A 26,870-nucleotide genomic window follows, 5' to 3' on the forward strand; every position below is an offset into this window, starting at 1 on the left:
CCCTTGCCAGGAGCAGGAATTTCATGAACTAATTTCATTAGTTCAGCCATCAGTTGACGTCCTTCGCTGGCACCCTGCAGGCACTAGGAGCTTCCTGGCACCAGCCAGGGCTGTTTGGTGGCCCCGAGGTGAGCTCCGGCCAATGGTGGCTCCACACCTGTTCCTTGCCTTCAGCAACCCCTACCTCAAATGCTAGCCCAGGAGGGTTTATATCTCTGGCTGGCTTTTTCTTTGAGTCTTCCCAGTCATTCTTTTTGAGACTTAACTTGCTATAACTGTGGCCAAATCTCCTTAAAGATGATTCCTTTAAGTTTTTAACTTTTTATTTTTAAATATTTCTCAGACTGACAGAAAAGTTGCAAAAATAGTCTAAAGGCTTCTTGTATTCCTTTCCTCACTCAAACTCCCCAAAGGTTAGCATTTTGCTACATGGACTTGAACTTTCTCCATCTGTGCACACACAGGACCCATGCATGTGTGTGCGTCTGCGTATATAGATGCATATGTTCCTATGTACACGCATTTATGCTGACGTAAAGTCACTGATTTCCCCCCATTGATTTTTTTTGCCAGCAACCAGATTTTTTTTAACATCTGATGTGTTAGTAGCGCTTATAATAGGTTGCGTTCGTGTGGGTAAATGTGCCCACATGACTTCAGAGAAACCTACTAAAGAATCTGTGTGTGTGTGTGTTTAATGGTTGACAGTACCATGGGGAGGAATAAATCAAAAAATGTAGTGGAAATTTGAATGCAATCCTCTCAGAAACTGACAGGTCAAGCAGATGGAAAATGAGCAAAGATCCAGGAGACTGGAATGTCGCAGTTGCTCAGCGTGGGCTCACAGAGGACGTCACGGCCGACAGGCAGACCCCTTCTGGTCATACACAGCACTTGAAACTGACCAGCTACCAGGCCACAGAGGACGCCTCAGTAAATTCCAAAGTCAAAAACACACAACTGTTTTCCTATAATAATGCAATACAAGTCAAAGTATGAAAAGATCTCACACATCTAGGAACTAAACAATATGCTGAACGCAGTCTGGGTGAAAGAGGAAATCTCAAGGAAAATTAGGAAATTCCTGAAAGTGCACGGCTTCAGGAGAACAGCACGAGTCAGGTTAGATACAGGACCCAGCTCAGGCTTAAGTGCATTTATCAAGAACAAGAGAGGTGTTTCTTTTTTTTTTTAAATGAGTTCAACATTCGACTCAGGAGATGGACAGAAGAGCAACAGAGGACACAGAAAAGGAGGAATAGTAAACGTGATGGCAGGGGTGAGAACCTAGAAAATAAAAATGAGGAAAAAACTGGGAGAACCAAAAGATCGATAAGGTCGACCTCTGGCAATACTGATCAAGGGGAAAAAAAAGAGAATATGCAGGTAACATACAAAGTGGAAAAGGAAAGTTGTGGTAGACATGAAGGATCATCTGCAGCAGTCTGACCAGTGAGTCGTCCCCAAGAGCAGATTCCTGCAGGAACACACTGAAATTGTCTCAGGGAGAACGAGGATACTGAGCACAGCACACATAGGAACTTACTTACTCCTCTCAGCAGTTCTGCGAGGTCGGTGTTGTCTCCATTGCAAAGTGGGGGAGACGGAGGCCGGGAGAAAACCTAAGTTCCCAGAGCCGGAGTTTGTAGAGACGGGGTCTGAGGCTGGAGGCGCCAGGGCCGGGCCCCACGCTGTGAGCCGTTCTGCGCTCTGGCCAGCCTCCGGGAAGCCTGAGTGGACCCGTGACCGTCAGAGAAAGTGAGATGGTAATGAAAGGGTATCCCCCGCACCCCCAAATACTCTCCAGGAGCCATGAATCTCACAGGTCAGGTTTTAGTTAATTTTCAAGAAACAAACACTATCTTATCTGAAATTTTCAAAGCCACCCAACTCAGTTTGGGAGGCTGGATTAATCTTGACTCCAAAATTGGATAAAAACAGATCAAGATTCCATGCCCTTTTCATAGATGCCAACTGAATCCAAGATTGTATGGTTTATTCCGAATACCAGGGTGACTCAACGCAACTGTTTCAAAAAAAACTATTTTTGTTTTGTTTTAACTCTCAGAAAACTGAACAGAAAAGAGCTTCCTTTGAGGGGTGGCAGGGCTTATTCTGGGAAGAGCAGGATGCAGCAAATGTCAAACGGGTGCGGGCAAGCTAACGGAGAAACGCAAGGTGCAACAGCTGCTGGGGCCACTGCCAACCCAGGGGACCAGGGGGAGCTAGGGCGGTGGCGGTGGCGGCAGTGAGGGTGCGGGCCTCCTGAGTGCTGCGGGGCCGTGGAGTGAGGCTGAGCCCTGCTGAGTGCAGGCAGGAAGCCCACCGAGGCTCCTTGCAATCAACCCCCTCCCCTCGAGTCTAGAAACAGGCTAGCAGCCTAGCCAGAGGCAAAAGCCCCACTCCCCAGACACACCTCCACCTCTGCGCAAAGTCGAAATGCATCCTTCTGCAGGACTACGTCTGACTCCTCAGCTGGGCCGGGATGTGTCCCCAGGGTTCCCACTTCCAGGACCCCTCCTGTGGTCCCCTCTTCCCCTCATGCAACCAAATACCGTCCCTTCGTTTTCAACAAAGGCTGGCTGAGCGGCTCCTGTGTCCCATAAATAAGACACAAATACTTAATCCGGCTGCGTTGACAACTAAGGACAAGAAGTTGCCCGGGTGAAGGAGGCTCCAACCCTGCAGGTCGTTCAGCCGTGGCTGTAATGGCCCAGAGGGGCTCCAGCCCTTGTCCAGCCACCGCCCGGCCTTCCTCCCACCTGGAACGAGCCTGCTGCGATGCAGCTGGGGCCACATGTCACTGTCTCCGCGGCAGCCTCCATGGGTGCCAGTGGACCACATGGCTGTTTCTCAAACCTGGGCTCCCACTGCCACACTGCTCACACACACTTTTATTTACATGATCAACATTGCCAGCATCACATGTAGGCCATTTGGATGTCCTAAAACCACCTCCTGTGCCTTTTCGCCTGGTGGATTCTAAACAGTTGAAGGTCTGTAAACCATGTTGAAGCTGTGAAGGTGTTACCATGGCTGGAAGATGCGAATTCCCAGGCCCTGCACAGACCCTGAGCCCAAGCTCCTGGCAGTCTTGGGCATGTGTGTTGCACGTGAGCTCCCAAGGAAGGCCCGATATGCATCCACTCTGCCCAGCTGTGGGCCCCGCAGAGGGCAGCAGCCTGACCCCCACCTCCCTGCCTTCCACCCCACGCAGGGCAGCCCATGGGAAGCACATGGGGTTTGGGCCCCTGCTCTGCTGTGCCACGTGCACAGGCCGCTTGCCCTCTCTGAGCCCCTACTGTGAAGTGGTATCCAAGTTTCCCATAACCGCCATAGCAAATTACCACCAACTGAGTGGCTCAAAGCAACGCAAGTGTATTTTCTTACAGTGCGTCAGAAGTCCCGCCTGGGACTCGCTGGGCTTAACGCAAGTGTCGGCAGGGCTGGTTCTTCCCAGAGGATCGGGCGGGGAGCTCGTTTCCTTGCCTTTTCCAGCTTCCAGAGGCCGTCACGTTCCTTGGCTCATGGCCCTTGCTCCGTCTTTAAAACCAGCAGAATGCCATCTCTCTGACCTGCGTCCCTCCTCACGTCGCTTTCCCTGACTCTCCTTCTGTCTCCCTCTTCTGCTTTTAAGCCACATTGATTCCAGGGGGCTCACCCTGGAGATTCAAGGTAATAGCCCCGTCTCAGAGTTCTAACTATGTCATACCCACACAGTCCCTTTTCCCGTGTGAGGTCGCACATTCACAGGGTCTGGGGGTGAGGATGTGGACATCCTGGGGGCCATGGTTCCACCCACTGCAGATGGGAGGGATCACCCTGTACCCGTTTTAATCAGCATTTCTCAAAGTATGCCCCATCTTTTGCCTGCATTAGCATCACCTGGGGCTCTTGTTACGAACACAGCGTGTGGGCCACCCAGACCCCCAAACCTGAGTATTGATGGGGTCCTGGGGTGATGCCTCTCCTCAAGTGCCCCAGGGGGTTCCTACGCACGGTGAGATCTGGCCGCCTGGATAAGTGGGGCAGGGGCCGAGGGCACTCGGGGGGAGAGGAGGCTGATGCCACCAGACCTCGCAGGAGCCTGGCGGGCCCATCATGCCACAGCTGTCCCCTGGGCCTGGGCTGTGAGGACCCTCAGGAGGTATTTTCCCGGCCTGCAGATTTAGGCTCTGCTGGACGCTGCCCCCGGGCCCAGGCTCCTCTGAACCCCTGTCTCTCCTTAGGGCCACGTTGGGCTCCTCGTGCCACTGAACCAGCAGGCAGTGGAAGGAGTTTGCCAGGGTGGCCGCCCCCAGGTTTGCCACCTGCGAGCAAGGGGGCCCCAGGAGGGGTGGCAAAGGAGAAGCTGACCCGAGGGAGTGTGAGCGTCCCAAGCGGGGGACTGGCAGGCACGTTTTGCCCTCTGAGCCGCCACCTCAGCCCCCTGCGTTCAGCGCAGCTGGGTGGACGGCTCTGGGCGCGTGCCGGAGTGGCCCACCCCAAGCTCAGGCTTTTCTGTCTCAGGGCTTCTGCCTGAGATGTGGAAGCGCACTCAGCCTGCAGATAGGCGCAGCCCAGAAGTGCCAGGGACGCGGGTAAATTCTCCAGCCAGCAGGGGAGCACTGACATGCTCCCTGTGCAGCTCCGTAAACGGTCTAGGCTTTCGTTAGCCTTGATGGTCACCATCCGAATGGTGCGCCCTTGGTGGGTGGTCCCCCTTGCCTATTGCACCCTCCCTGCTTCTCCTCGGCCCCCTGGGGCCCCATCCTGCATAAACCACCTGCACCTCGTCTCAGGCTCTGCTCCCAGGGGCCCCGTCTGTAATGACCGCCTTTGTCCTGAGGCCAGCCCAGCCTGCAGCTTTGTGATGGGGGACCAGGCCCCCACTCACCTCCCACACACATGCACCGCACATCCCGTGCACACTCATGCCGCACCAACTCACACATTACACATGCACAAGCACACGCCTGCACTCACTGTCTCTCCTCCCCGACCCCTGCCCAGACTCAGTGGGCAGTCAGGGCCCTGGTCTATAAACAGCCATTGAATGTGGCTGTTCATTCAGGCTGCTGTCCAGTTACCCCAGACCAGGGGGCTGCTGATTCTCAGGAGCTTCTCTCCCACAGTTCTGGGGGCTGGGAGTCCGGGGTCCGGGCGCCAGCAGCACCAGGCTCCGGGGAGAGCCCTCCTCCAGGTCGCAGACGGCCGCCTTCCACTGTGTCCTCGCCTCGCAGAAGGGGGAGGGGAGCTCTCTGGGGTCCCTTTTATAAGGGCGCTAATCTCAGTCATGAGGGCTCCACCCTCAGGGCCCGTTCACACCCCCCATCCCGAAGGCCCCACACCTCCTGGTAATATCAGCTTGGGGCTTGGGAGTTCAACATAGGATTTTTTTTTAATTGAGGTATAGTTGATTTATAATACTAGTTTCATGTATACAGCATAGTGATTCAAAATTCTTATAGATTACACCCATTTAAAGTTATTATAAAGAGTTGGCTTTGTTCTCTGTGCTACACAATATCTCCTTATTTATTTTATACACAGTAGATTTTTTACTGAAGTATAACTGATGTACAATATTGTATAAGTCACAGGTGATTCACAGTCAACACACACATTTCAGTGGGACATGCCCTGTCCATCCATAGCAGTGACCCCACCGGTGACTGGCCACGTGACGACTCTCTCCTGGAGCCTCACCCTCTCCTGGGATAGTAAGTTTGGAGAGTTTTCACCAGACGCAAGAATGGCTGAGTTATGGGTTGCACCCACAAAATGCACGGGCCAAAGGCCGAAGTTCTTCCCTTACTGTTCTCTGATTTTACTGGGGACACTGCTTGGCAGCACACGTGGTGTCAGCCTTGTTCCTGGGTCACCTGCTCCAGCTGTGCTGAGAGTTGGGGCAGACATGCCACAGGGGCCCTCACACTCCAGCCACTGTCTGAGTGTCTACAGCAGCTGGGCCCCAGGATCTCCTTCCTTCACCTAGGAGAGCCCACACCAGACTGTATCCACAAGTCCAGCCACCTCCAAATGCCCCCAAATATCCCCTTGGCCCCACAGTCTCAGCAAAGTCCCCCATCCATCCTGGCTGGGCCCGTGCTGCCCCTCGCGCCTCACACGTTCTCCTCATCTTCCCATCCTCAGTGCTGTGTCTTCTCCCCTGGCCCCTGCCCCTGCCCAGGCTCTGTGCTTTCCAGACATCCCCTGCCTGCTGCCCTCCCTCATGTGCACCTTCCATGCAGCAAGCAGCTCCAGGGTGGCCTCCTCAGTGGACGAGGACCCCAGCCCTGCCATCCCAGTGCTGGGCTGTTGGAGCAAACTCAGTTGCTCCCAGAGTCACGTGGGTGGGAGGTGCCATCAGGGCCATGAGCAACCAAGGCAGGGGCTGGAGGCGCTGGGAAAGGCCACGTGGGTGTCACAGCAGCCTATCTGCTGGGGGCGCCACTGACAGAGCTGGGGCAGAGCCTGGCCCTGGCCCAGCCCCAAAGGACAGAGCCCCAGCGCCTCACCCTCGCGGCCCTGGCCCCTTCCACCTGGGCTTCTGCACTCTTCCCCACCCTCTCCTCCTCTCTAGGCACACCGGTTTCCTTTCTCACAACATGTGATGTGCCTTGCTGGCCACAGGGCCTTTGCTCCTGCTATCCTCTCTGTCCAGGACAGTCTTCCCACAGACCTGGTGGAGCTGGCTCCTCATTGGGGTCTCAGCCCAAACCCCATGTGTCCAGAAGGGCCTTTCCTGAGTCCTCCCATCCAAAGTAGCCCCAACATACTCAGCCACCTCACCCTGTGTTGGTGACTTTATGGCACTTAGCATTCTCTGAAATGATACTTTATTTTTTTATTACTCTTCTGTTTGTGTAATTAGTTTTCAGTCTCCCCTCTCTCAGCTGTGGGCTCTGAGGCGGCAAGAACCCCACACCCTGCTCACCATGATATCCTAGCCCCCAGCATGGCGCACGGCACAACTAGGCCCTCAGGAAATATCCCCCAGAGGCGTGTCTCAGGGCAGGGCTGGGCAGAGCAGGGTGAACAAGAGCTTACCCTCTGTCCCAACACAGCACACTCTGGGGATGTGTCCCTGGCTGTGTCCTAGAGTGGAGAGGTGGGCTGGGGCAGGGCAGGCTGAGGAGACCTGATGGACGCGGCTAGGCTGGGGAGAGGGCTGGGGAAATGTGGTGCCTTCACAGGGCCGGACCTCTCCCAGGGTCCACCCATGGCACCTGCAGCCAGTGTCCCCCAAGCTGGCGGCGGTTCAGAGCAGAACTCCCCGCTGGCCTCAAGGCTCGGCCCAAGGAGCTGTCAGGTGGTGCTGACAACAGCACGTGCTGTCCCCTCGACACAGACCTGACCTCCCGGGCAGCAGGAGAGGGTACAGGGGACCTCAGGAGACACAGCCTTCTTCCCTGTCTCAGGCATAGCCCTGCCCCACGCAACCGCTTGGGACAGGTGCTGTGGCCACAAGCAAGTCCAGCCTCGGGTTTCGGTTGCTCCGCCAAGCACTGTGCCCTGCTGCACCCAGCGTGGCAGTAGTGCCTCAGCGGTCCCCAGGCCCTTGCCCACAGAGGGGGTGGTGGGAGAGAGGCTGGCCCTGCTCCTCTGAGCTACACAGAGCTAGCGGGCCCTACAGTGCTGCTGGGTCCCAGCGTGTCACAGTGAGTGGGCCAGAGCACCCCAGTCCTCTCCTGCAGCCTTCTCTCCCCAGAGCCCCAGCATGCCTCTGGGAGGCACACCAGGCCTGACCTGAGGGCTGGGAGCACGGGCTGAGAATTGGAGAAGGTGTGCTGGCCTCAGGACTGGCCACAGCACCTAAGGCCAGAGGCAGATCTGTGTACAGGTGGGGGGCAAGCCTCCCCCCTCCTGCCTCTGTTTCCCCTTCCCCTTCAACACAACCTGGCCCTTGGCCCTTGGTCTCGGGCATCACCCTCCCTGGGACCAGCCTCTGGCCCTGGCCTTGTCCCCGGGCTCTGCTGCCTCCCTGCCCAGCCCTTTCAACCCACTGGCCCTAATACATCTACGTCCCCTAGGTAGATATATGCCTGCTGTCCCCAGGCCTTAGTTTCCCCAACTGTGCAAGACACGTGCTGGACTGTGCTGTTTTTATCTGACCAGTCATCTGGGAACAGCACCAGGGCGTGCTGGCGCAGGGCCCTCCTCCACCTGCAGGGTTAGCACCACGGCCAACGTCACCCCGGCTCCCAGGAGGTGACGCCTAGGCCTGTATTCCTCATCCTCCTGGTCTGTGGAAGTGGCCTGAGCCGGGCTCCTTGGAGCCTGTGCGGCAGCTCTGGGCTCCCTCGGAACCATCAGGAAGATGTGCTCTTTCTGGGGGTGTCAGCCCAGGACTGCTGGGGGCCATCCTGCCATGGAGGGTCTGGGAGACGGAGAGGTGGATTCCTACTTGTAACGTTTGAGCTCCTGGGTCTAACTATTCTGCAAGCAGAGTACCTTGGCTTTAAAGCTTTATGAGCCAGTGTATTATTTGCTTAAACTGGTTGGGTTGAGTCACTTGCCATATTCCATCAGGCAGGCCCTGACTGGAGCAGAGAACAGACGTCCTGACCTCTACGCTGGGACAAACCATGAAACTCCCAGCGTCCCGGTGCAGCCAGCCGAGGAAGGTCAGCCCATCGTGTCCAGGCCCCTGCCCCATGCTGAGAGTGGCACAGCGCACCGTCACCCTAGCACTCAGGGTCCTCGCGGTGGTGACCTGCCCAGCCGCCCTCCCCTCCAGGGGCGGTTTAGGGGGTAATGAGCAGCCTTCCCGCCCCGTCACGCCCACCCTGTGCCCACCAGGCAGGGACACACGCAGCCAAACCACTGCAGTCCAGTGGCCATCGCAGAAGCAAGGGGGCCCAGAGGAGTGGCCAGGGCCCAGGCTTGAGGAAAGGGAGTGAACCAGGTGTTAGGGTGCCAGGGGGTTTTCAGGTGAGGGAGTCGGAGGGACATTCTGCGTGCAGAGTCCGGCAGTAGCCATGCTCTGAGGGGCTGGCATCATCTGGCGCTTGTAATGGGTCCCCCTCCACGGAGGTGGGAAGTCAGCCACAGCGGAGGCCCTGAATGCAGGGCTGGACGTCTGGCCTTGACACTGAGGCCTGCTGAGCAGAGACTTCTCGGGTATCGAGGCCGCCGAGGGCGTGGGTAGGGGGCCCGTGAGGCAGGGGCTCCCGCAGCCCCACCCCGCGCCCCGCCCGCCCGCGCCGCGCTTCCCCGTGTGGCCGCGAGGGGGCGCCGCGCCGCGCAGCTCTGGGGTCGGCCGCCAGAGCACGGCGGGCTGTGCCCGGGAGCCGCGCGGGCGGCGGGCGGCGGGCGGCGGGCGGCGGCCCGGGTCGGCGGCGCCGCGGCTCGCAGCGGGCGCGGCGGGCGCTGCCCATGGGCCGGGCCCGGGGACTGGGCGCGCCGGGAGCCGGTGAGTCGGGGCGCGGCCGGGCGGGACTCGGGGCGCCGCGGGTAAGGGGTGCTGGGGAAGGGCTGCGGGGGTGGCGGGGCGCCGGGAGGTCGCGACGCGGAGGTGCGGGGCGGCGAGACCGGCGGGACGGCGGAGGTCCCGGCCGCGGCGCGGGGGCGCGCGGGCCTGACCCGGGGCACAGGTGCGCGCGCGCATGACGGGGCGCGGGGCTGGGCGGCGGGGGGTGGGTGCTGCGAGGCGCGCGGGTGCGGGCGCCGGGCGGCGGCCGGGAGGGGACCGGCGGAGGGCACACCCCCGGCCGCCGTTGCGGGAGACCGGCTCCGGCGCGCGCGCCCCGCCGCCCCACTCCGCACGACGAGCAAGCTTCTTCAGCCGCTCGGGGGGGTAGGAGAAGCCAGCCCGGACCCAAGGCCTCCTCCGCACTAGACCTCGGTTTCCTGGTCTGTGAAATGGGAACAGCGAGACTGCCCTCCCAGTGCTTGTGAAGAAGGGAAAGGGCCTTGTCCGTGGGGAGAGATGGTGTTGTCATCTCTTAAGCTGCGATGGAATTGAGGAAAGGCTCCATGCTGCCATCAGAGCGCCTGCAGGGACCGTGGGGGTCAGCTCCAGGTTCTGCGTGTGTCCCTCACTCAGTGACGGTGGGCAGGGTCCGGGGACCCGTAGTCCACTCCTCTCTGTGCTCAGGTGGGGAAAGGGAAGCCAGGAGGGGAGGAGGCGAGGCGGTGCCCCCCACCCTGCCCCAAGCTCAGTGTGGAGAGCAGTGTGGAAAAGACAGAGGAGGCAGCCTGGGGTGGTGGAGGGGCTCGTCCCAGCCCCCTCCCTCCTACCTCCTGGGCCTCTGAGGCAGATGTTCTGCTCTGACTCAAGAGCCAGAGAAGTGCCCTGGGAAGACTCACCTGTGTGGCAGGTGCCGTGTCTCCATCTTAAGCTGAGGCTTGGGTGACAGGACTTGTTCAAGGTCTCAGGACTACGAAGTGGCACAGTAGGATTTCAGCCGTGGTAGGACAGGTTCCAAAAGCCAGATTCCAGCCACTGTGCCAGGTAACAGGGGCGGCCTGGGATTGTCCGCTCACTCACCTGGAGCATCCACTGATGGCTGCTGTCCGCTCCTGGCCCCAGTGAGTGCTTACAAGCAGGTGTGGGAGGGGGAAGCTGAACAGGTAATCAAAGGAAAAGCCAAGGTCATGTTAGAAGATAAGTGCCAGGAAGAAAATAAAACAGGGTGATTAGATTGGAGACTCGGGACTGAGGGGACCCTTGGCCCGGTCAGGGAGGGTGTCTCTGAGCAGTGACCACTGGCTGTGATGTGTGATGTGTGTGTGATGCCCACAAAAAAAGCAGGAGGGAGCAGCAGGTGCAAGGCCCCTGAGGCAGGCACAGGTGGTGGATGGGAGGGGCTGGAGCAGAGCCAGTTAGGGGAAGCCTGGGGCTTGGGTTTTCCTCTTGGTGCAGTTGACAGTCCCCAGAGGGTTTTAGAGTTTGAGTATTGAAAGGGATGCCCCTGAGGGGGGTGTGGAGAGACTGTAGGGGGCAGGAGAGGCAGCAGGGAGGAGGCTGCTGGAGTCCACCAGGGACTTTCAAGGATAAGCCAATGGTCAGACATGGAGGCTGCCATCCTGGTGGGGCGAGGGGCATGAGAAGGGCGGGGTCTTCTGCAGGTGTGGGGGTTGTTAGCTTTGATGGACAGGGGAGCCTGGTTTGGTCTCAAGCACTGCCCCACTCCTGCATCCTCCTGGGTGCCGCACTGCCGCTCTCAGACATCCCTGTGTCCAGCTCGGGAAGGGGCACGTGCCCTGAGTTTGCAGAGGTGAGATGCTTGGTGTTCAGGTTGGTCTCTGTGATCTCTGACATGTTCCTGTAAGTCTCTGAGCATTATTCCAGCTCTCACTTGTACTGTGACCCAGACCTAGAGCCAACCACTTCTCCAGGAAGCCTCGGTGACTTTCAGTGGGGTGCAGGGGAGGGGGGTTTAGAAACCAGTATCTGAGTATATTAGATGTGCTCATTGCTACCTGGACATCATTGGCTCCAGGCCTCCTCAGTGGACTAAGCCAAAACTCTTTCTTTTGTTTTTAACTAAAAGTTAGTATTTCCATCTCTTTTCTCCCACGGTAAGAACCTGGTTCCCAAAACATCAATGTATGTAATAATTTGCTTAATCCTAGAATACACCCAAAACAGTTTCAGGATCACTGCATCCAAATCACTACCAACCGAAACCCACCAGGTCACGTTCAGGGTTTCTCTGGCTGGATTGTCAGCACTATGTGAGAATGTTACCAATTCGATACACCATTAGCTTCATCCGTTTCTGTTTGCACACAATTTGATATTTTTCTTTTTAGCCTTTATGATACAATTTTATTTTTTGAACCATGTAAAACATTGGTTCCCAAAACATGTTTTACATGGTTCAAAGGTCAAAACTAAAAGAAAAAACAAAAACAGCTGTACTCAGCAGTCTTAGTCCCGCCCATGTCTCTTCCTCCGTGTTCCCGCCCCATGGGTAACCATTTGAAATCGTCTCTGGTTTATCCTCCCTGGGTCTCTTTTGCAAAACAAGCTATTTATGCATCATCGCAAAAGTTAGCATGTACATCTCCTTTGTCCTTTGCTTTTTTCAGTTAAAAATAATCTCCTTACCAGTTCATAGACATTTTCCTCATCCTTTTGTGCAGCCACATAATACTCCAGTCTGCGGCTCTGCTGTCCTTATTCAGTTGTGTCTAAAGGATGGACGTTTGGTTATTTTCCTGGCCTCTGTTATTAAAAATAATGGAATGATGGATAACTTTGTGCATAGGTTGCTTGTATTTGTGAAGGCATATCTTTAATGCCAAGAAGGATGAGTAAATAAGTATTTATTTTGTTAACTGTTCCCAAACTCCCCTCCCCAGATTCTGCTCCCCTACCAGCAACGTATGACAGTGTCTGTGGCCCCCGCAGCCTCGTGAATCTGAGAGCCAGGAAGTAGTATTTCAATGCATTTTAATTCACATTTCTATTATTTTGAGTGAAATTATACTTTTCATATGTTTGTGAGTCATTTGATTCTCTTCTGCGAATTGCTTGTCCATATATTTTGTCCGTTTCCTATTGGATTTGAGGGGATTTTTTTCCCCTTGAGTTTGAAAGTTTGTTCAAAGTACATATTAAGGATACTCGTGCTTTATCTCTGTCATATTGCACATGTGTCTCCCAGGTGTATCAGGGTTTTTTACTTTGTTTGTGGTGGGTTTTGCCATTAAAAGCTTTCTATTTTTAGACAGTTAATTTAATTGCTCTTTTCATTTATTGCCTCTAGACTTTGAATCCTTGAGGCTTTTCTGACACCCAGTTGTGGTGGAATTCACCCATGTCTTCTAATCCTTGTTTGGTTTTGTACTTAGTTTATGGATCCAATTTAGTCTTTTCCCAAATGTCTGTCTCTTTACCCCAACAGCGTATTTAAAAGGCCATCTTGGGTGGGGAGGGTGTAGCTCAGTGGTAGAGCGCATGCTCGGCATGCCCAGGGTCCTGGATTCAATCCCCAGGACCTCCATTAAAAATAAAAAATAGAAGGCCATCTTTTCTCCAGTGACCTGAAATGCACCTGTATCATATGGAACATCCAGATGCAGCTGGACCTACTTCTGGGCTGTCTCTTCGCGCGCTGGTCTTACATGGTGGGAATTATGGCAGCATTGTGTGTGTGTGTGCGTGTGTGTGTGTGTGTGTGTGTGTGCACGGCAAGGAAGACCGTATCCACACCTGCTGCAACAGAGGCGAGAGATTGAACTCAACCCCTTTTATTGTGTTGTGGTAGCTGGGAGGGCTGATCCCCCACTGCTTTTGATTTCAGCGGTTTCCTCGCCATTCCAGCATGTTCCTGGTCTCTTTTGTTAGGATCAGATTAAATTTGTACAACTTCAGGATAATGAATGTTTTTATGAAGTTGAGTCATCTTATTCAAACCCAAGGCATGTCTTCTTTTGTGTTTAAGACTAATCTTTTATTTGGTCAAGACCACTTTTGGGGAGCATTTCGAAGATTTCTTCACACTCCTTGTCAGATTTATTCATGAGTATTTTACCTTGTTTATTGCTATTGTAAGTGCTTTTTCTTCCTTTATATCTTGTAACTGATTTTTATCTGGGTGTATGCTGTTTTCTATCTATCTACCTCAGTAAAGTTACTTTATTGTTCGTTTTATCATTAATTCTTTTAGATAGTTCAGATATTCTGCCATCTGAAAATTGAAATAGTTTTACTTCTTTACTGATTTTTATGCATCTAATTGCTTTCTCTTATCAAATTAAATTGGCTAAATACCTCCAATTCAGTATTAAACGTTGGATATAATGGGCATCCTTATTTTGCTCCTGACCTTAGTAAAAAGGTCTCTAATACTTCTTACACTAAGGAAGATGCTGACTTTAGGAGATATATATACACACACACACACACACACACACATACGCATATGTATATATATACACATACAACATTTTTAAGGAAGTGTTCGTTAATTCCTGTTTTATTGTTTTTTTTTTTAAATCAGGAATGGGTGTTGATTTTTATTGAAGACATCTGTGGAGATAATTATGATATTTCTCCTTAGCACAGTTAATAAGATGCATTGTATTAATCGGTGTCTGAATATCAGGTTAAAGATGAGGGTGAGGCAAACAACAATACATAAAATTTCTTAATATGAATATTAAGCCATCCTAGCATTCCTGAAATAGAAACTGCTTGGCCATGATATATTTTGATATGACTGTACTAGTTACCTATTGCTCTCTTGCTGTGTAACAAGTTACCATAAACTTAGTGGCTTAAAACAGTGCCTATTTCCGTGGATTTAAAGCCCAGCCATGGCTTAGCTGGGTTCCTGCTGGTGTTGGGCAGGATTGGGTCCTCATCTAGAGGCTCAACTAGGAATGGATTCGCTTTTCCACTCACGTGGTTGTTAGCAGGCTTCATTTCTTTGTGGTTGTAGGACTGAGAGCTTAAGTGTTTGTTGGTGGGTGGCTGGAGTCTGCCCTCGGCTTCTGGGCCACGCACAGTTCCTAAGGGCCACCTGTGGTTCTTGCCACATGGGCTTCCCCAGCATGGCCTCTTTCTCCATCAGGCCAGCAAGGAGAGTCTCGAGAGTAAACCTGCGAGATGGAGTGTTATGCAAGGGAATCACGGAAGTGGTGTCCCATGATCTTTGCTATATTCTGTTGTTTAGAGCAAAGTCAAAGGTTCCGTCCACACTCAAGGGCATGAACACCAGGAGACAGAGGGATCCTTGACACCCTAAAATCTGCCCACCACAATGGTGCTGGGTTCTTTTTGCTAATATATATTTTTCCGGTTTCCCCAGGCATCTCTTGGTTTGATAAAGCTTAGCTTCCGATGGGGTCTGCAGGAAGGGCTCCCTGACTTCTTTCATGTTGGGCTTGTTTTCTGTACCCTCAACACTTGAAGGATAGCTTGGCTGGTTATAAAATCCTGACCTACACTTTCTCTCCTTGCATCTGTTAAAATGTTGCCCTGGGTGGTGTTTCTTACATGCTGTTGACAAGAAATCTGAAATAAACATGGTTTTCTTCCCTTTGTAAGTGACCTGATCATTTTTCCTGGCACTCCAAAGGTTTTTTTTTTCCCTTTACCTTCAAAGTCTAATCATTTTACCAGGAAATGTCTTGGAGTTGACCATTTGAGATCGATTTTCTCAGGTTTGGGTGGGAGCTTTGAATATGCAGGTTCAAGTCTTCTTTCATTGCTAGACGCTTTTCTTGGATAATAACTTTAAGTGTTAATTATTTTGGTTTTCTTCCAACATGTCTGTATACTAGATCTTCTTTTGCCTGTATCTTGTGTCTGTCACTTTATGATTCTCTTTACTACTATCTTTACTTTGCTTTTGTTTTGAGGTTGTTTTCATTAATTTCCTCAATGCATATTATAAAATTTTCAGTCAACTCTACTCTCCCTAAGAGAGCTTTTAATTTAATGTTCATTTCTGAGTTGATTTTGTCTTTGACTTGCTTTCCTGAGTTTGGGAAACTCTAGTCTCATGTTTACCTATTTTTTGGTCCATTCTGCTCTGAGGTTTCAGATTTATACTTCAGGTTTTTTGTTTTGTTTGTTTTCTTTTTCAGTATCTGAATGTTTTCTGAGGGCAATTCAAGTTGGGGGCGTTGCTACATTGTTCCCATGTAAATTAGTTTTTGGAGAGAATGACTCAGTTCCTTAAATTGGTTTCGTATAAGTATTGTCTATTGTCTTCTATGAACTTAGAAATATCTTTTTTAGGTTTGCTGGGACTGGTAGTCATAAGTGAATGTAGTGGGGAGGGTACAGCTCAGTGGTGGAGCGCACGCCTAGCATGCACTAGGTCTTGGGTTCAGTCCCCAGTACCTCCAGTAAGAAAATAAGCAAATAAATAAACCCAATTACCTCCCCCTCAAAAGAAAAATAAGTGAATGTAGGTGGGAGTTGGGGTTTGGGTAACATCATGTTTCTTAGTTCAAGAGTGCCCTCTTTTGCTGGTTTAGAGAAGTTGCAGTCGCCTTACTTGGTGTCTTTAGGACTTGGGAGCGATTATGTATCTTCTGTGTTTACCACTCACTTTGCTTCTGTGGGTCCTTGAACTTCCTTCCTTGCTGCTTGCTCCTATCCACTTACCACCAGGCCTCCAAGGACCTCCACTTCTGAGCCACATCCCTGAAGCAGGGCCTTTCCAGGACAGCCACCTCTGGCCCCACACACGTTGTCCCCTTTCAGTTCCCCAGTACGCGTGCTTCCACCCACCCGGTCTCTCTCCTGCTCTCAGAACTTTCCCCTGCGGGTGGGACTTCCTCCTTCTGCTGTTACTTCGTCTAGGTCCTTGGCCCCAGCTCCCTGCTCCTCCTTTCCACCCAGTCTCTGCCCGACCCTCAGCACCAGCGGGCTCTGAAGCGGGCTCTGCGGGCTGGGTCTGCTTCACATCAGTTTCGGGCGGGCAGCAGCCTGTCTCCTGGCCACGTTCTGGGCTGGATGTGGTTGGTTCATTTGCTCTCCTGGATCATCTGAATGGAGAGGTTTGGATCCAGGTGCCTGCCGTTATCGATGGGGACCTGGAGCTGTCCCCAGACTTTTTACTTGGAAAGCTTCATAAAGAATGGTGAATCCAGCTTCACCTGACTCCGTCCGTTGGAAACAGCTTGCAGCCTGTGCTGTATCTCAGTGCTCATCACTTTTGAACCATGGGAGAGTCAGTTACTGAAATCATAACCTCTCCCCAAATGCCTCGGCATCTCCTTGGAACAAGGATGTCCTCCTACAAAACCTCTACTCTGGTAACACACTCAAGAAACTTAATGTTAACACCAAAATATTTCTCATAAACAGTCCATGCTCAGCTGTCAGCAGTTGCCCAGCGATGTCCTTCGGGCCTTACTCTTACGTCCAAGGTCCAGTCAGTGATCAAACACTGCACTTGTTTGTTGTGTCTGCTACAGTCTTTTACTCCGCAGCAGATGATTTGTGTATTTTTTCCAAATTTTTTGTTCATCTTTCCTAATGTTTTGAAGGCGCTACAGGATTTTTTTCCCCATAATCTGGACTTGTTGGACTCTTTCCTTAAACTTGATTTAGCTTAAGGGTTTGAGGTTGAAATTGCTTTAAAATTACACACTGTGATGCGTCTCTAGGAAGAGAAGTCCACCCCCCTCCACCTGCCATCCTGTGCCCTCCTGGAGGCCAAGTCGTCTTCCAGGAGCGTGCGGGGAGGGGTGCTGGGAGGAGAGGCTGGGCCCTGGGGGCTGAAGGCTTTTCCTGGGTGTCCCGTGGAAGCGCTGGGCTCTGGCCTCAATTTCCCTTACGTCCCTTCAGGCATCTTTCCCGATCTCCCTCCTGTCAGTGTCACTGTGCCCTCTCGGGGGGCTGCCTCCTACTCCCTTGCCTTTGGGCCTGGCCCTGTGTGCCCGGCTCTACTTCAAGGGGGTTCTCTTCATGCAGGCCCCCTGAACATTCTGCAGGGAACCAGAGACAGCAGAAGGCCAGGTCCCAGAGGCCAGGGTCTGAGCCCACCGCTTCCTCACTTCGTGCCTGCTCTTACACTCCCGGAATCACTCTGGGTTTCAAACACCAAATGGGGCTGGTGTCTGGTGCAGAGCAGGCGCCTGCTGTGCGCTCGTTCCGTTTTCCTCCTGGGGACCCAGCATGCCTCCCTCCCTCACATCTGGTAGTGACGGTGTGAGGGGGCCTGACCCCCCTTTGCCCCACGGAGCTCCCTGCAGAAAGGAGCCCTCTTGTGCGAGTCGTGTCGTCTCTGTGATTTCCTTAAGGTGTTACTCCCCGGGCACCGCCACCAAGGGCTCCCTGAACTGTCAGACCACACAGCCTCAGCCAGGAAGAGTGTACGGACTAAGCTGTGAGAGGGCCATGAACGTGGGCGGGGGCACCTCAGTTTTATTATTTTTGAATAAAACTAACACAGACTTCGGTGTTGTCAGTCAGAGGCCTTTCCACCCCGCGCCAGGGATCATTCTAATGGGTGAACTCCTGCTTTACACGCAGGGGTCTCGCCAAGGGCTGGAAGGACACAGCCTCGGAATGAGCTAAATTTTGCCCCTGCAGAGTTCATTTGGTCAGTAAATTGTTCACTTTTCTGGTTTTTAAATCTGGACAACTTTCAAAAGCGCATGAGTCTGGCTAAATAATTATAATAAAATGACCACTTCTCTCTCTTTGATGGTTGAAGCACCTGCTCATTGCCAGCAACTGTGCACCTGTGGCTTCAGGTAATTCCCACAGCAGCTTCCATCTGCTTTACAGGTGAGGAGACAGAGGCTCGGGGACACAAGGCGACTTTGTGGGGTAATCCAGCCAACACGGGCCCTGGCTCTCAGTCCATGCAGTTTGTGATCTGCGATGTTTGTTTACAGTCTGGGCTATTCTCGAGCCGTGTGGCCTGCCCTCTCCTGGGCCTTTATGAGTGGGACCTCCACTCTCTGCTTGACCATCTGTCTGTCCGTCCATCGGACCACCCAGGCTCTGGAGCCTTGGTCAGGAGCTGCGATCCACTTGTGACATATTTCTGTGAGATGGTTGAACCCTCCAGTCTCCTCACGTTTCCTGGCAGTCCCTACCAGTCCGCGGGGAGGGGCTTCCCCAGCTCCGGGGTTCTGACGACCGGCTGTTCTGAGAAGCCCCTTCAGAATAAAACATTGCACACTTGGTGGTTGCGTGAACGTGTGCAGGGCAGGCTGTGGAAAGGGTTAAGCAGGCTGAGATGACAGTGTGTATGACAGCTGCTCCCCAGATGTGAATTGCAGGTCCCCAGCGGCCTGCGGTTTGAAAACAGATGTTTCTGCATAAACGCAGCCAAATTGTATTAGCACTTTGGATGATGAAAAGGACTTTAAGTGTCTGCATGTTGCCGTTCTGAAATGCTTGCCAGAGAAAACGTACTTACGTTTTGTAAACAGCAAGTATGAGAAGAAGAATAAGGTGATTGCACGGTCACCAATTTCACGAGCAGAGTTGTTGACAGGTGCACGGTACGTACATGAAATGTGGTCAGTCGTGTTGCCACTCAGCGTAATGAGGGAGCCCCGCATTCCTTCCTGTGCCATTTTCATCCCCTGCTCAGACAGGGAGGGCAGCCCAAGGCCCCATGGCACCCAGGCCCCTTGGGGCTTTCAGGGAGAAAGTCACAGACTTTTCTTTTTTTAACCTTTTCTCATGGAAATTTTCCAGAACTTAATCATGTAAAGTATAGGATAAACACAAACCACCATGTACTCATCTCGCAGATCCCACACTATTAACTCACCGTCCTTCTTCCTTTATCTGAACTCCCACACCTTTAGGTGGTTAAAGCAAATCCGAGACACCCTGTCATGTCCCCTGTCATGACTATGATATGCATCTAGAGGCTGATAAGGATTTTACTTATAAGCACCATGCCAGTGGCACACTTAATGAAATTAATAATAATTTCTTTATCTTATCTGAGAATTTGATGCCCCAGTTACTTCAGAAATGTGTTTTTACAGTTGATTGGTTCAAATCAGGGTCCTAGCTAGTTTCTCACATGGCATTTGGTTTTTATAACCCTTAAGTCGTTTTTATTCTATAAATAGTCCTTTTCCCCCTGCGTTTATTTTTTTAGGGATTTTTTTTTGGGGGGGGTCTTCATTGCATTGAGTTCTTAGAGAAACGGGGACGTCTGTCCTGTAGAATGTCCCATGTTCTGGATTTGGCTGTTTGTCTCCTTCTGGTGTCAGTGCTCTTGTCTGTCTGTCCCCTGTACTTCCCTAGGCAAGTCATGTGATCTGCACAGTAGGAACATCATGGGGTAAACGAGTGAGTACTTTGAAATTTTCTTGTGGCCACATTAATAAAGGTGAAATTAAGGTCAATAATATACTTTATGTAACCAAACCTATCCCAAATGTTAGCCATGTGTAACCCACGTACAAGTTACCAGTGATGTTTTCCGTCGCTAGTTCATACTGTCTCCAAGATTCGGGTGTGCATTTGTGCTTACAGCACATCTCAGTTGGAATATTAAGTTTCATCATAAATAACTAATCTGTATTTCAGTTTCATAAAAATTAGAGTTGAAAAATTGAAAAATATGTTTTCCAATAACTATCAAGTATCAGGTTTTAGAAACATCTTTTTTTAAACATCTGTATAATTGACATACAGTAAACACTCATGATACGTGTAAATATATGTAAACACTCATGAAACCATCACCACAAAGTAATAAACGTCTCTACCTAGTTACCTTCACTAGGCGTAATGAAAGTATATCCATGTCGTGTGTATCAACAGTTTCTCCCCTTTCATTGATGTGCAGGGTTCCCATTGGTTGGATGTGCCACAGTTTGTTTATGTGGTCAGCAGCATTCTAAGATGGGCCCTAGGATTCCCACTCTTTTGTTACATGTGCTGGATCACCCCTTCCCATTGAGTGTAGGAGGGACCTCTGAACGTGATGAGATTTGAGGTTATTAGGTTACATTATATGGCAGAAGGAATTTTGCAGGTGCAATTAAGGTCCCTGGTCAGTTGATACTGAGTTAATGAAAAGGGAGATTATTCTGGGTGGGCCTGACCTAACCAGGTGAGTGGACCCTGAAGGAAGGACTGGATTCTTCCTGAAGTCAGACAGATTTAAAGCCTGAGAGTGACTCTCCTCTTGGCCATGAGGATGCAGACAACCATGCTGTACAGAAGGTGGGTGGCCTCTTAGAGCGGAGGGCCTCAGTCCTGCAACTGCAAGGAACTGAATTCTACCAACAAGCAGTGAGGTTGGGAAAGGAATCTGAGGCCCAGATGAGATGGCAGCCCCTACTGACACCCTGATTTCAGCCTGGTGAATCTCTGAGCAGAGAGCCCAACCAAAATCACAACCCAAAGAAACCGGGAGGTAATATATTTATGTGTAAGTTTTGGGTAATTGTATTCTAAGTTTATGGTATTTGTTACGCAGCAATAAAAATCACATACATGTATCTGTTGCACCTGCTGATGGACATTTAGGCTGTTTATGATTTGGGACTGTTATAAAGCAAGCTCCTGTGAACATTTACAAGCACACCTTTGTGTGACTATATGCTTTCGTTTTTCTTGGATAAATACACGGGAATGGGATGGCTAGGTGATATGGGAAGTTCCTGTTTAACTTTTAAGAAACTGCCACATTCTTTTCCATTGTGGTTGAACCCCTTAGCAGTGTATGGAAGTTCCAGTTGATCTGCTTCCTTGCTACATTTGGTATTGTCGGTCTTTTTCATTTTAGCTGTTCTAATAGGATCTTATTGTGGTTTCAATTTTCATCTCCCTAATGGCTGGTTACTTGGACGTCTTTTCTTATGCCTGTTTGCCATCTGTGTATCGCCTCTGAGGAAATATCTGTTCAAATATTTTGCACATCGAAAATCAGGCTTGTTTTCTTATTGCCTTTTGAGATCTCCGTACATATATCCTGGTTACAAGTTCTTTATCAGTAAATGACTTATAAATTTTCCCTTCCTTATGTGACTGCCATTTATTCTTTTCGAAGTATCTTTTGAAGAGCAGAAATTTTTAATTTTGGTGCAGTCTCCTTTATCAGTTTTTTCTTTTCATTTATGTTTGGGTGTTTAAGGAATTTTTATCTAACCCAAGGTTACAAAGATTTTTCTTCCATGTTTTCCTCTAGAAACTTTATAGGTATAGGTCTTAATCTGTGATCCATTTTGAGTTAATTTTTGTCTATGGTGGGAAGAATGGATCAATATCAATTTTTTTTGCATCAGATAACCAATTGTTTCTACACTATTTGTTGAAATGACCATCTTTCTCAACTGAATTGCATTTGCATTTTCTTAAACAATCAATTGACCATAAACTGTGGCTCTATTTCTGGACTCTCTATTGTATTTCTTTGATCGCTTGGTCTGTCTTGATTTCAGCACCCCACTCTCTCATGATCTTCTGCACATCTTTTCTCAAATTTAGCCTTCAGTGGTTTTTTTAATCTATTGTAAGTCATATTTAAAAATTTTAATTTCTAATATCTTGTTGCTTGTAAATAGAAATACAATTGATATTTGTATGTCAATCTTGTATACAGCATCCTTGCCAAACTCATGTATCAGTTACAGTGCTCTTATTACAGATTCCAAAGGAATTTCAGCATAGGTGGTCACATCATTTGCAAATAAAGACAGTCTTATTTCTTCCTTTTCAATCTGGATGCCTTTCATTTCTTTATCTTACCTCATTACACCAGTGAAACCTCCAGTACAATGTTGAATAGAAGTAATGAGAGTGGACCTCCTTGCCTTCCTCCTGATCTTAGGGGGAACGCATTCAATTTTCCACCATTAGGTATGATATGAGCTGTAGGTTTCTCATAAATGCCCTTTATCAAGTTGGGGAACTTCCTTCCTGTTCCTGGATGGCTGGGAGTTTTTTATCAGGGATTGATTTTGGATTTTGTCAAATGCTTTTTGGCATCCTTGAGTTGATCATATGGTTTTTCTTTTTCAGTCTGTTAATATGGTAAATTACAAAGGTGGTGTAACCACAGCCTCTGTGTAGTTTCCAAACACTTTTATCACTGCAAAATAAACGCCCATACCCATTAAGCAGCTGCTCCCCATTCTGCCCTCCCCTCAGCCCCTGGCAACACTAATCTGTGTCCAGCTCTACGGGTGTACCTATTCTGGATATTTCATAGAAATGGAATCATACAGTATGTGACCTTTTGTGTCTTGCTTCTTTCACTTAACATTTTTGGGGTTCATCCACATTGTGGCATGTATCAGTCCGTCATTACTTTTTGTGGCTGACTAATATTCCATTGTATGTACATACCACACTGTTTATCCATTCATCTGTTGATGGACTATTAGATGGTTTCTACCTTTTGGCTATTGTGAATAGTTCTTCTGTGATCATTCATGTACAAGTATTTGGTTAACTTTTTGAGGAAGCACCAAACTCTTTTGCACAGCAGCTGACTATTTTACATCCCCACTAGCAGTGAAGAAGGGTTCCAGTTTCTTCACATCCTTACCAACACTTACTACTTTCCACTTTGTTGATTATGGACATCCTTGTGGATGTGAAGTGGTATCTCATCATGGTTTTGATTTGTATTTCCCTAATGACTAATGATGCTTAGCATTTTTTCGTGTGCTTGTTGGCCGTTTGTATACTGTCCTTGGGGAAATGTCTATTCAAGCCTTTTGTCTGTTTGTTTTTTTTAATTGTGTTGTTTGTCTTTTTGTTGTTGGGTTGTAGGAGTTCTTTACATATTCAAGGATACTAGACCCATATCAGATATATGGTTTGCAAATCTTTTCTGCCATTCTTTAATTTGTCTTTTTTATAGTCTCTATAATGCCCTTTGGTGCACACAAGTTTTTAATTTTGGTGAACTCCAATTTATCCATTTCTTCCTCGTTGCTTACACTTTTGATGTCATATCTACAAATCTATTGCCTAATCCAATGTCATGGAGCTTTCCCTCTATATTTTCTTCTACGAGTTTTATAATTTTAACTCATATATAGGTCTCTAATCCAATTTGAGTTAATTTTTGTATATGTTGTGAGGTAAGGTCCAACTTCATTCTTCTGCATATGAATATCCACTCGTCCCAGCACCATTTGTTGAAGAGACTTTTTCCCCATTGAATGATTTTGGCACTCTTCAAAACTCAGCTAGCCGTCAATGTATGGGCTTATTTCTGACTCTTGATGCTATTTCATTGCTCTGTGTGTCCATCCTTATGCCTGTACTGCACTGTTTTGATTACTGTAGCTTTATAGTAAGTCTTAAAAACAGGAATTTTGAGTACTCCAACTCTGTTCTCACAGTATCTGATGAATTTTAGGATCGGTTTTGGATCTCTGCAAAAAAGTGGTCATTGGAATCTTGGTAGGGATTACACTGTATAAATCACTTTGAGCAGTATGGCTGCTTTTACAATAGTATGTCTTTCCTTTTATTTAGGTTTTCTTACATTTTCAACATTATTTTATAGTTTTCAATATACAAGTCTTTCACCTTCTTGATTAAATTTATTCTCAGGTATTTTCCTCTTTTGGATGCTATAATAAGTATTGTTTTCTTAATTTACTTTTCAGATTGCTAATTGCTGCTATATAGAAACACAAGTGATTTTTGTGTCTTAAACTTGTATTTTTGCAACGTTACTGAATTTGTTTATTAGCTCTAGTAGTTTTTTTGGGTTGTTTGGGGCTTTGCGCGTGTGGGATCATGTCATTTCTGAATAAAGATAGTTCTGCTATTTCCTTTTTTTTTTTAAGTGAAGGCACTGGGGGTTGAACCCAGGACCTCATGCACGCTAGGCGCACACTCTACCACTGAGCTATACCTTCCCCCCATTTCCTTTAAATTTAGTGCCTCTGGCTTTTGTTTCTTTTTCTTGTCTCATTGCTCTCGTTAGAATTTCCAATACAATACTGAATAGCAGTGGTGAAAGCAAGACATCCTTTTCTTATTCCTGATGGAAAGGGCTTTGACTTCATTTTCTTTGACAGATATTGGGCTATTCATGTTACCTATTCTTTTGTGATTTTTCAATTTGTATCTTTTGAGAAACTTTCCCATGTTATCTAAATCGTCGGTTGGTGTAAAGTTGTCCGTTATCCTTTTGATGTCTTTAGAACTTGCATTAATGTCACCCCTCTCATTGGTGATACTGGTTAGTTCTGTGGTGTCTCTTTTTTCCTGACTAGTGTGACTAGAAGTTTACTGAATTTTTTTTTTATCTTCTCAGAGAACACTTTTTTGTTTCATTGTTTTTCTCTATTGTTCTTCTGCTGTTTACCTTGTTGATTTATGCTCTGTATATGATCATTTCTTCTGCTTACTTTGGGTTTCATTTGCTCTTTTTATTCTAGTTTCTTAAATTAGAAGCTGAGGTCATCAGCGTGAGTACATGGTTTGAGATCTACTTTTTTCTAATATAGACATTTACTGCTAAAAAGTTTCCTCTAAGTGTTACTTTAGCTGCATCCCACATATTTTGATATGTTGTATTTTTTTATTCTGATCATAATATGTTTTATTTCCTTTATAATTTGTTTCATCCATGAGTTATTTAGAAGTGTATTGTTTAGTTCCCAAGTATTTGAGGGGGTTCCAGATATCTTTGTTAATTATATCTAATTTAATTCCTTTGTGGTCAAAGAACATACTTTCTGTGACTTGAGTCCTTTTAAATTTACTATGACTTGTTTTATGGCCTAGAATATGGTCTATCTTGTTGAATGTGCATTTGAAATGAATGTGTATTCTGATGTTATTGTGTGAAGGGTTTTATCAACATCAATCAGTTTAAGTTACTTGGTGATGTTTAAGGGTTCCTGATTTTCTGTCTCCTTTTTCTGCCCATTACTGAGTAGAAGGTATTACAATCTAAGCTACAGTTGTGGGTTTGCTTCTTCTCACAGTTCTATCTGTTCTTGCTTCCTGTATTTTGATACTCTGTTATTAGATGAGGACATTTCTTTTTTTTAACATTTTTTATTGATTTATCATCATTTTACAATGTTGTGTCTAGATGAGGACATGTTTAGGATGGTTTTGTCCTCTTGATAAATTGACCCCTTTGTCACTATGAAGTGGCCCTCTTTATCTACTCTGTCTGAGAATAATGTAGACATGCCAACTTTCTTTCCTTTTCTCATCTTTTTACTATTCCTCTGTTTGTGTCTTTATATTTAAAGAGAGGGTTCTGTGTGGTTCTAGCTTTCTTATCCAGTCTGAAAATCTCTGCCTTTTTATTGGATTGTTTAGATCATTTACACTTCAGGTGGTTATTGATATTGTTGGATTTAAATCTACTGTCTTGCTCTTTATTTTTTATTTGTTTTATATGTTCTTTGACCCTTTTACCTTCTTTTTCTGACTTCTTTCAGGTTAATTGTGTATTTTTAATGATCCTATTTTATCCCCTTTGTTGATTTATTAGCTTTATCCCTGTGTTATATTTTAGGGCTTGATTTAGGTGTCATAATATACACTGTATTATTTTTGTTGTTGCTGCCTAAAATATTAAAACAATCTTGGTAGCATAAAATAATACACACTTATTATTTTAGAGTCTCCATGGGTCGGGTTTTAGGGACAGCTTAGCTAGATTCTCTCCTGAGTCTCATGAGTCTGGGGTTGGCATCTCGTCTGAGGCTTAGGCTCCCCTTCCAGGCTCATGTAGATGGGGGCAGAATTCATTTCCTTGCAGCTGTAGAACTCACAGCAGCTTACTTTTTCAGGGACATCAGGAGAGCTTCTGATGTGAGTGACCTCTAGACCTTCTTTTAAAGAGCTCACCTGATTAGGTCAGGCTCACCCAGGATAATCTTGCTTAGCTCAAAGCTAACTGATTAAGGTCCTTAATTAAATTTGTAAAACTCCCTTCCCCTTTGCCATATAACATAACCTAATCACAGGAGTGCCACTCATCATATTCGTGGGTCTAACTCACACTCAAGGAGAGGGGATTGTACGAGCATGTACACCAGGAGGTGGGAACTTGAGGGGCAATCTTAGAATTCTTCCCACCACATCTTTAACTTAGCACAGTCTACCTTCAAGTGATGCTATGCTGCTGCGCATGTAGGGCCTCACAGCAGGGTGCTTCCGCTCTCCTTTCTCAGCCTTTATGCTTGTATTTGTTACTGAGGCCTGTGTAACAAAGAACCAGAGACTGGGTTGGCTTAAAAACAGAAATTTATTCACTCGTAGGGTAGAAGTCCAAAATCAAGGTATCAATAGGGCCACGCTTTCTCAGAAACCAATAGGAGAATCCTTCCGTGCCTCCTCCTAGCTTCTGGTCGTTTGTCAGAAATCTTTGACAGTCTTTGGTTCTGATCTTAACCTTCATTGTCACATGATGTCCTCCCAGTGTGTCTGTGTCTTCAAAAATGGCCATCTTCGTATAAGGACACCAGTCATATTAGATTAGGGGCCCATTCTGTTCTAC

General features: G+C 48.5%; 1 protein-coding gene across 4 annotated transcripts in view; it reads left to right on the top strand.

Moving 5' to 3' along the window:
- Nucleotides 1-9,274: 9,274 nt before the first annotated feature.
- Nucleotides 9,275-26,870, top strand: part of RASGEF1C (RasGEF domain family member 1C) — a 61,952-nt gene continuing 44,356 nt past the window's right edge. For 3 of the 4 annotated variants that reach the window (XM_074350110.1, XM_074350113.1, XM_074350111.1), the window contains exon 1: nucleotides 9,281-9,397. The gene's annotated coding sequence lies outside the window, so the exon portion shown is untranslated. Of the gene's footprint in view, nucleotides 9,398-26,870 lie in introns of all 4 variants that reach the window. The other variant, XM_074350112.1, reaches the window with a different exon arrangement.

This window comes from Camelus bactrianus, chromosome 22 (assembly GCF_048773025.1).
Source record: "Camelus bactrianus isolate YW-2024 breed Bactrian camel chromosome 22, ASM4877302v1, whole genome shotgun sequence".
Taxonomy (NCBI): Eukaryota; Metazoa; Chordata; class Mammalia; order Artiodactyla; family Camelidae; genus Camelus; species Camelus bactrianus.